Genomic DNA, 9,421 nt, shown 5'->3' with positions numbered 1-9,421 from the left:
TTTACTTTATTAATTTTAAAAAGTGTTTACAAACAGATAACGAAGTGTTAACTAACTATTCTGTGTTTTCTATCACAAACATAAACAAACAACATATACAAATTAATGTTGCAGCGGATACATATTCCAATAAGAACTATTCGAAAGATGCACTCGTAACAAAATAATTAATTTATAATAATATCTTGGTTAATTTGTAACTTTAAACCTATAATTTTTCTTGGACTAATTCAACATTAATCCGTGAATTAATGTGTATATTTGTACAAAAATCATATCACGAAATAATTTTGAAATAGTTTTAAATTATTTCAAGATATAATTTTAGTTTTATGTTGTAAATTAATTCATGGTTCCTTTCAAAATCCTTTCTAAATTAATTCATGTATTAATTTGTTTATTTTTACAGGAATCATTACCTGAATTATTTTTAATAGAATTTTAGAATATTTCTTTGTAATATTTCATGTATTAATTAAGAAATAATTTTCTTTTCTTAGAATATTATTTTTATATTAAATTCTTTGCGTTAATTCAAGAACTAATTCAGTGAATTAATTCATGCTCTGTGGGATCTCTATCAAAATGTCGAGATAATTTATCTATTAATTCTTCTTCATCTAGATTTTCATTTATATCAAATGCTAAATTAATTTTACGTATAGCATAATTATAACGTGATAATTTTCCACCAAAATATTTTCCAAATTCTATTTCGCGAGTGATATTTCTACGTATTTCAGCGTTCCAAAATTTCTCTTTAACATTTCAAAATCTTCAAAATTTTTAATTTCACGCTGTACTAAGTCATACCAAGAAGAATTTACCCCCGTCATATATTGAGATAATAAACATAACAATTGAGCAGTATTATAATTACTTGCTTGCAAAGAACGTTTGAAATCATTTAAATATTTTACTGGTCGATATTTATAACTATCGTCAAAAACTGGACACGTTAAAGCAGGTTGCTTAATTGTTTCGATAATAGTTTCATTAACAATAGATCTATTTTGATCATTATTCTTAATTTTATCAATATTCTCACGAAGTACTGAAAATGTTTCATTCATTTGCATAGTAACATTATTTTTCGCTCGAATAATATCATTGAAATTATCGTCACATCTATCTTTTAAAATAGAAATAATCTCATTTGACTTTTGTAAATTTGATTCTAAATTCTTAATTATTTGATCTTGTTCAATTATTTTATTCGTCAATCATCAACCTTATTACTTAAATTGTTAATAGTTTCACAAATCGTTTTAAAATCATTTTGCAACTTAAACTGATCAGTATGAAATGTCTTTAATTCATCCACTACAGCTTTTTCCCATTCGTGCGTTCTTTTTTGCTGCACGGTCAATTCCTCACCAATTAGTGATTCACTAAGTTCGTTTAGAATTGTTTCGGGAGCACATTCAGTAGAGTTATACATTGGACATTTTTCGTTTGACATTGTAATATCAACTAAAAAAAATCCAAAGCATATAACTAATTTAAAAATAATATATGGACGATATCAATTAATTAATATATAGGATTTGACAAATAATTAAACATATTCAAATTGTGTATTCTAAATAACAAATTTATTTCATAAACAATAATACATATTAAGCGCCTGGAGCTGGCCTAGATGCCAATATATGCTCTACTGTATCAGCTAAATGATTTAAATCTGATCTTATATTTCTTAAGCTAGTATCAAGTAATTTCATATTTTTCTTGTAATTATTTCCTAAATTAACAAATGAATTCGCAAATTCCATATATAAAGTACGTAGTTCATTCAATTCTTTCTCTAGTGACGCATTTTTACATAATAGTGCTCGCATTTGTTTGTTTCTTTTTGGCATAATTAATAAAAAATCTATAATATAATTACAAACCAACACTAAATTAACAACAAATACTTAACACTAACTAACGTAACAAGTGTCCTGTCACGGTCGCCAAATGTGATGTTCGTATCACTTATAATAATAATTCGAACTCTCGTATCTAGCTAATGAGTAAGAATTTGTTTATAATAATTTTACTCTACTTGTCGATAAAATAAATAGATAAATCAAATGTACTCTAATAATAATAAATAAATCAAATATATTTAAATAAGTACAATGTTTCAGGGAAAGTCAGACGATGCCCCAGTTTCTTATGGTGCGAATTGTCCCATAAGCAGAGCTAAAGTCTTTCTTGGATAGGATATAATTTGTCCCAAGTTTCTTATAGCGCGAGATGTTCTATAAGTCGAACTCGAATTATAAGGAAGGAACAGTCTTACTCAGTTAATCACAATGAGAGAAAGAACTTAGGTATTAGCCAAGTTTATTCAGACTCATGCGCTCACCTTGCAAGGCTAGAAGTGAATACTAGCCTGTGTTTTTTTTTTTTTTTTTGATGGGAGAGGAGGGGAAATCTTCAGAAAGACTCCCACTTAGATGGAATAGTAGGGAGTGTCGGATTTGTACCGACTAAAACCTCTCCTCATGGTTGCCAACCCTAGGGTTATAAACTAAGGCGCCTTTGATGGGCAAGAAGAATTAGGGGCCCTGCAGATTATACTGAAGGGCACTGTGCGCGCGGGGCGCGGCTAGATATAGTTTGGTGTAGGGGAGATAAGGGAACAAGGTCTAAGGACCTTGTCAGAGTTTTTACTGGTTATCGTGGCTAGTAGGTTAATGGAGGGGTTTTCATGATTTATGATGGAAGTGCGGAGGTTATTTGCGTAAGTGGAGGCTGCTGAGTGGATAGAGGGGAGGCCTGTTTCTTTGAGAATCTGGTCATTTCTTATGAACCAGGGGATATTGAGAGAGCCGCGAAGGGTCTTCATGTATGTACTGTTGAGGTATTTGAGAGAAGAGGCAGTGCCCCATACCGGAATGGCGTAGGTGCTAATGCTTTTGATGATGGCATTGAAAACTCTGATTATTGTTGATTGGGAGATAGATTTGTTATTGAAAAAGGGTTTAAGGGAAGAGAAAGCACCGTTAGTTTTGGAACGGACAGCTTTGATTTGGGAGTGCCAGTTGAGTCTTCTGTCAAAGATGACACCCAGATATTTGGCAGTGTTGCTCCATTTGATGGGATGAGAGCCGACAATTAGTTTATCCGGGGGGATATTTCTGTAGGAGAAGAAAATGGCCACAGATTTGGCTTCGTTTAGGTTAAAGCCCCATCTGTGGTACCATTTCAGTAGAGTGGGGGTGTATTTGTTTAGGACAGATGAGCAGTGGCTTTTTGTTTTGCCGGTGTAGAGTAACGCAATGTCGTCTGCGTATTGGGCTATCATGATATTCTTTTGAGTGGGAATGTCATGACAATAAATGTTGAAGAGTGAGGGGGATAATTTGGAGCCTTGGGGGACTCCGGCGGTGACGGGTTGGAAGGAGGAGAGGGTATTGGAGACCCTGACTTTCAGGGAGCGGTTCGTTAAAAAGGATTTAATTAGACCGATAAGGTAGTGGGGGAATTTTAGCTGGATGAGTTTATGGATGAGGCCGTCATGCCAGACTCTGTCGAAGGCTTGTTTGGCGTCGAGGAGGAGCATGGAGGTGTGTTTGCGTTTATTGCGGTTATCCGCAATAAATTCGGAGACTCGAAGGAGTTGGTGACATGTGCCATGATGGTGGCGAAAACCATGTTGAAAGTTAGGGAGGGCTTTTATTTCTGAGCTGTGATTTTTGATACGGTTGAGGATTATGTTTTCAGCTACTTTACTTAGGGTGCAAAGTAGGCTGATTGGGCGGTAGCTAGAGGCAGAGTTTAGGGATTTTCCGGCTTTGGGGAGGCAGACGACAATTGCTTCTTTCCAAGAGGTGGGGAAATAGCTAAGTCTGAACATTGCGTTGACAATGTTACAGATGAATATAATATGGATCTTTGGGAGAATTTTGAGGACACTATTGGGGATGCCGTCGGGTCCAGGGGCTTTATTGTTTTTTAGGGCTTTTATGGCTGCTGTTATTTCGCGAGGGGATGTGGGGTTGATATCCTGGGCGGAGGGGATGAAGTTTCGGACTGAAAGGGTGACTTGTTTGTGGAAGTCTTGGTACGCTGCCGGGGTGGGGAAGGAGGAACATTGGTCGCAGAGGGATTCTGCGAAAATGTTAGCCATGTCCTCGTCTGCGGAGTAGTTTATGCCGTTTTTGGTGAGTGGGGGTGAGTGTGGTTGTCTATTACGGAGGGATTTGATGATTTTCCAGCAGCGTCTGGGATTTGCCTCAGCTTCAGCAATATATTTGTTGAAGTGTGAGTCACGAGAAGCTTGTAGGGCGGTTTTGATTTCGCGGATTAATGTGTTGAGTCGGGGACGGAGTGCGTGAATTTGGAAGCGTTGGATTTTTCTGCGTGTCTGGTTTTTGAGTTTGATGGGTGCGCGAATGTCGGGAGAGAGTGGTTGTTTGTTGGATGAAGGTGTTGTGGGTATGGATGCTAGTGTAATTTGGTTCTGGAGCTCAAGAGTGAGAGTTGTGACAGCATTGTCTATGTCTGCGGTAGTGTTGATTGGTAAGCATTTGAGTGAAGAGTGTTCGAGTTGGTATTGGAGAGAGAGCCAATCTATTTTTGTGGGTGGTGGTGTGGAGAGAGTGTGAGTGTTTGGTATTTCGAGAAAGACTGGGTTGTGATCAGATTGTAGGGCGGTGATGGACCAGGGATGATCTTTCTCGGGGGTGATGTTTTTTGTGATGAACAGGTCTAAGATGTCTGGGGAGTGGTTTGTTACACTAGGGAAGTGTGTGAATTCTGCGGGGGCATCTACTGAGAAGTTGTGTGAGTAGAGAAGATTGCGGAGGGTGGTACCTGTTCGGTTTTTGGTTCGGCAACCCCAGCAAGTGTGTTTGGCGTTGAGATCGCCGGCGATAATTGTGGGGCAATTGGAGTTTAGAAGAGGGGGTAATTCTTTTAGGTTGTGGGAGAGGGGGGAAGAGTAGCATGAGATGATTCTTAGTGGGTGGTTGTTGAGAGAAATTTCAACACCACAAACCTCTAGAGAGGGGGTGGGGGTGCTTATTGCTTTGTGTCGGACGGAGTTTTTAACAAGAGTGGCAACGCCGCCGAAGGCTGAGTTGGGGCGGTCGTTCCTTTATGTGGTGTAGTTTGGAATGTAGAGTTTTTGGTGTGATTTTAAGTGTGTTTCAGTGATGCAGACTACATCAACTGCGTGTTCGTGTATGAGGTCGAAGAGTTCGAGGACCTTGTTGTAGGCAAGGATTCCTCTGGCGTTCCATGTCATGATTGTGAGATTAGTGTTGGGGGAAGAAGGGGATGTTCTGGAATTGGAGGAATTGCATGAAGGCACGAAAAAGGTTCAGAGTGGACGGGTCTGATAGTGGGTTAGTCGTTGAGGGAAGGGGGGAGGGAGTGGAGTTGTTATGCTGTGCGATTAGGGAGGGGGAGAGAATGCGTGCGTATGAAGTTCTTTGGGGGGACTGGGGAGGCGTGGATTGCGGTGCGAAGGGCAGATTAGGTTGTGTGTGTGTTATGTTGTTGTGATTGGGTTGAGTGATTGGTAAGTGTTGTCTTTTGGTGGGAGGGGATGAGAGCTTAGTGCTGGTGTTAGTTGAATGTTTGTTGGGTATGGTGGATTTGTTATTTTTGTAGGTGTTGTTGTTCTTGTTGTTGTTTGGGGCATTGGGGCAGCCTCGGTAGGTGGCGCGATATGAGCCTTGGCAGTGGGTGCATTTGGGGGTTTTGTTGGGGTTGTCCTTATTGGGACATTTGGTTGTGGCGTGTAGTTTGGCGCAGAAGGCGCAGACCCAGGCTGCGTGGCAGTAGTTGGCGGTATGTCGGTACTGTAGGCAGCGGTGACACTGAGGGATCTCCTTGGATTTACGTTTGGGCTCAACTTTAATATTGAGCCCACCTAGAGTTTGGAGGTTAAAGATGGAGTTCGCTTGGGCGTGCTTGGAGTCGAGGTGAATGTGTATAAGGGGCCAGATTTTGTCCCCTTTTCTCATTCGATAGATGGATTTAACAGGTATTTTCTTCCTGTCAAGTTCGATTTTGATGTCGTTTTCAGAGAGAGTTTCGAGGACTCCCCTGATAACGACTTCGAGATCCCTATCTTGTCTAACTTGGAAGGTGGTGTATTCTGTTTTATCAGAATCAAGTTTGGAGGTTAGGTGACGGAAGTCGTTAACGGTGTTTAGGTAGAGGCGGATGCTGTCGTTGGTGGACACGCATCGGCGGTAGGGGATGTCCTCGGAAGTGAGGTAGTTATGGATTTTGGGCCATTTATCTTTCTGCTTGATGCAGATTGGAGGGGGGCGACCATTGTCGACGTCGGGAATTGATTCCGAGTCCGAGTCGAAGTTTGAGATAGAGGAGGGTGCTAGTGAGGTTGGGGTGTCTTGAAGGCGTTGGTTGGTTGGTGTAGAGGAGGGGAGAGTGTTGGAGGGAGCAGCAGGATTTTTCTTGCTGCGTTTGCGCGAACGTTTGGGAGGTACGGGCTCAAAGTCCGAGGATTGAGAGTGGGGGATGCTCAGGTCAGCGATGTTGCTGCTCAGGGGGGTGAGAGGGGTCTCGGAGGTTGTGTCGGTGTTGGAGGTGTCCATGTCGAATGAAGAGCCTGTGGGAGTGGCGTTGAGTGTGGCGGAGTTGATGGCATTGGCGATTGCCGTTAGGTGGCAGTCGAATTCTTGGATGCGGGCTTCAACTTCATTGATGAAGATTTCTCGGTCGCGGCATATTTTGTCGTAGTCCGCTCGCAGGGAAGTAATATCAGCGCTGCTGAGTGAATTGTTACCTGGTGGGGGCATGGTGATGCTGGTGGATGGGGCTTGTGGAGTTGGCTCATGGCTGACTTTGGGATGGACGACTTGGGTGCAGTCCGGAAGCCCCAAGGTGGCGCTACTGGCTGGCTGAGTGATGTGGAGCGCAGAATCCATTTCTGCGAAGCACGGCGTGGTTGGATGAGAGGCGGCACGTGTAGATGGTCCTGCTGTGGACCGTTGGATGAGGAGGCGCAGCCTTTGCGGCGCAATGCCTACGGGTCTCTTGTTAATGGCGGGAAAAAATAAAGGGCGAGTAGCCGTTATGTTTTGTTGCATCAATTGTGTGATAATGAGTGTGAATTGGTGGTGTGGATGAGTGAGTGAGTGTGTTGAGAGAAAGGCAGAGTGGCTGGCCCTGATAAGGGCCGGTAAACTTATCTTTTAGTGGTACGCTGAGGATGACGACCGTTGGGCGCGGACGTTGAACAGCGAGTGACTAGCCTATGCAAAAGTGGGCGTATTTATACACAGATTTTCCCGCTTATTTTTGCAGGAGAGATGTCATCGAATATTCGAGAGACATTCGCGAATTTTGAAAAATGAGTTTTCTTAATTTACAAGTAAATAACCATTAATAGTAAGCTTTTAACACATGTAAACTTTACAGAATTTGTTATTTGTTGAATAAACAATAAAATCAATACAATATACAATTATCGCAAATAGTGTCGTCAAAAGTTATTAACTAATAAAGTTAATTAACGTGATATTACAATATTTACAATAGAAAATTATTAAATTTTTATATAACTTTATAGTTGATTAATTTCGGAAGTATTTTCTAAAAAGAAATATTTAAATTAGTTAATAACATTTGAATTATAATCAATTTTCATATTTGTAACGGTTTGTTTTCTAATCTTATAACGCATTTATTAGATTAATTATCTAAGATTCACAATTCATAAAGTTATCATTATTAAGTATAAAATTAATGCTTTTGTTTTATATACAACTTATTGTTTAAATAAATTATTAATTGTTTATTTATTAATAACAGTTATTATTCAGCTGTTATTAATGAAACCAATTCTTACTCATGTTCTATACTTATTCATTTTGCATATGGATTTTGCATATGCATATATACATTTTTCTAATAATTTATATTTTTAGCGTAATAAATAAATTAACTTTGCACATTGAAATTCATTATTATTCAATAATTAAATACAATTTGTGTTATTATATTCTAAATCTACGTACTAAAATCTATATAATAAATGCTTTGTTATATTAAAATTATCTCTAATTAACATATTTTTCTTAATACCAAAAATCATTATACCTATATCGTTTACTTTGTGACGTCACGCTCTTTATTTTGATTATGAAATGAATACAATCGAGTAAACAGTGAGGTAGCGCCGCTTAATGTATTGATTTGAATAAACAGATAGATGCGTTAGACTGGTTGGAGTAATTCAGTGATCTAATAAATAGCTCATAAATGGGACCGTTACAACAATATTAATACTCGAACTCCATTTGCAATTAAAGAACACATTGTTATTGAAAGGCAATTGTATATACATTCATTAGTTCAATGAATGTTATCATACATTCAATGATAATTTCACAGATAAATGTCTTTTACTAATAAAAGTTGTTGACAATGTATGCGAATCAGTATATTCTTTTTTAGATTGTTTTCATCGAGTGTTTACCTTAGCTGCCTGTGTTATTTTTTCAGCAGTGAGTGAGTTTTGTGGGTATCTTAGTTCGATTTTTGTTTGTCAGTGGTATCATACAATTGTAGAAAATTTTCTTTAGTGATTTGTAACGGTGAATTTCGGCCGTGTCCGTCTGGGTTGCTCGCGACCGTCCGCATAAATTATTTATTCGGGGATTCGAGAAGTAAAAGACGTTCCCACGACTGAATAACGCGTCGAGCATAAACATGTTAAACGCACAGATTCAAAATCGGGATGAGGAATGATACAGCGGCGAATAAACACAACAGCGGATTAATACACTAATACCTTAATCGTCAATAGGTTACAAAACCGTGACCTCGTACTTATACACTACGAGCGGCACAAGACCAAACGCGAACGCGAAGGTGACTCGGTGACTGGTCAGCCTGCCGATTCCCTTGTTAGAACTAAATATTATAATAAATGCCCGACAAACACTTTCCGCCGATAAACTATCAACGGGTAGCCGATAGGTCTGTCGTGCTACCATCCATAAGCTGGCGCCCAAACATGCAAGAGAGAGAGAATCAAGAGAAAAACATGGCACCGACGTCGTCCTTCAGCCTCTCGGACGGCTAGAGCGCTCCGCAGTGTGACGTCACTGGTGTGCCCCTCGCTGACCTTCTCGCTGATGTTTGTTGTCGTAGCTGTCTATCTTGCACATCCTCTCGCTCGCTCCACAATACTGCCTCAATCCGTTGTTTTACCCGAGAATTGCTGTTGTCGTTGCTTCCGCCGTCTCTCTGTTGCTCGGTGCTGCAGCACGTCAAATTCCTCGCGCACGCACCCGCGCACCTCGCCGGTTACCCACACGCATCGGTGCCGGGTATCCTTCGGTACACGGCTGGGTGCTACCCAGGCTCACGCTCTATTACTCGTCCGCGCACCGGGCGTGTCTCCAAAAACGAATAAAACGTCGGCGAGGTCACGGGGCCAACTTTG

This window comes from Phymastichus coffea, unplaced genomic scaffold, assembly GCF_024137745.1.
Source record: "Phymastichus coffea isolate CEN01 unplaced genomic scaffold, Cenicafe_Pcof_1.1 PCOF00006, whole genome shotgun sequence".
Classification (NCBI taxonomy): domain Eukaryota; kingdom Metazoa; phylum Arthropoda; class Insecta; order Hymenoptera; family Eulophidae; genus Phymastichus; species Phymastichus coffea.
This window is presented reverse-complemented; position numbering follows the sequence as displayed.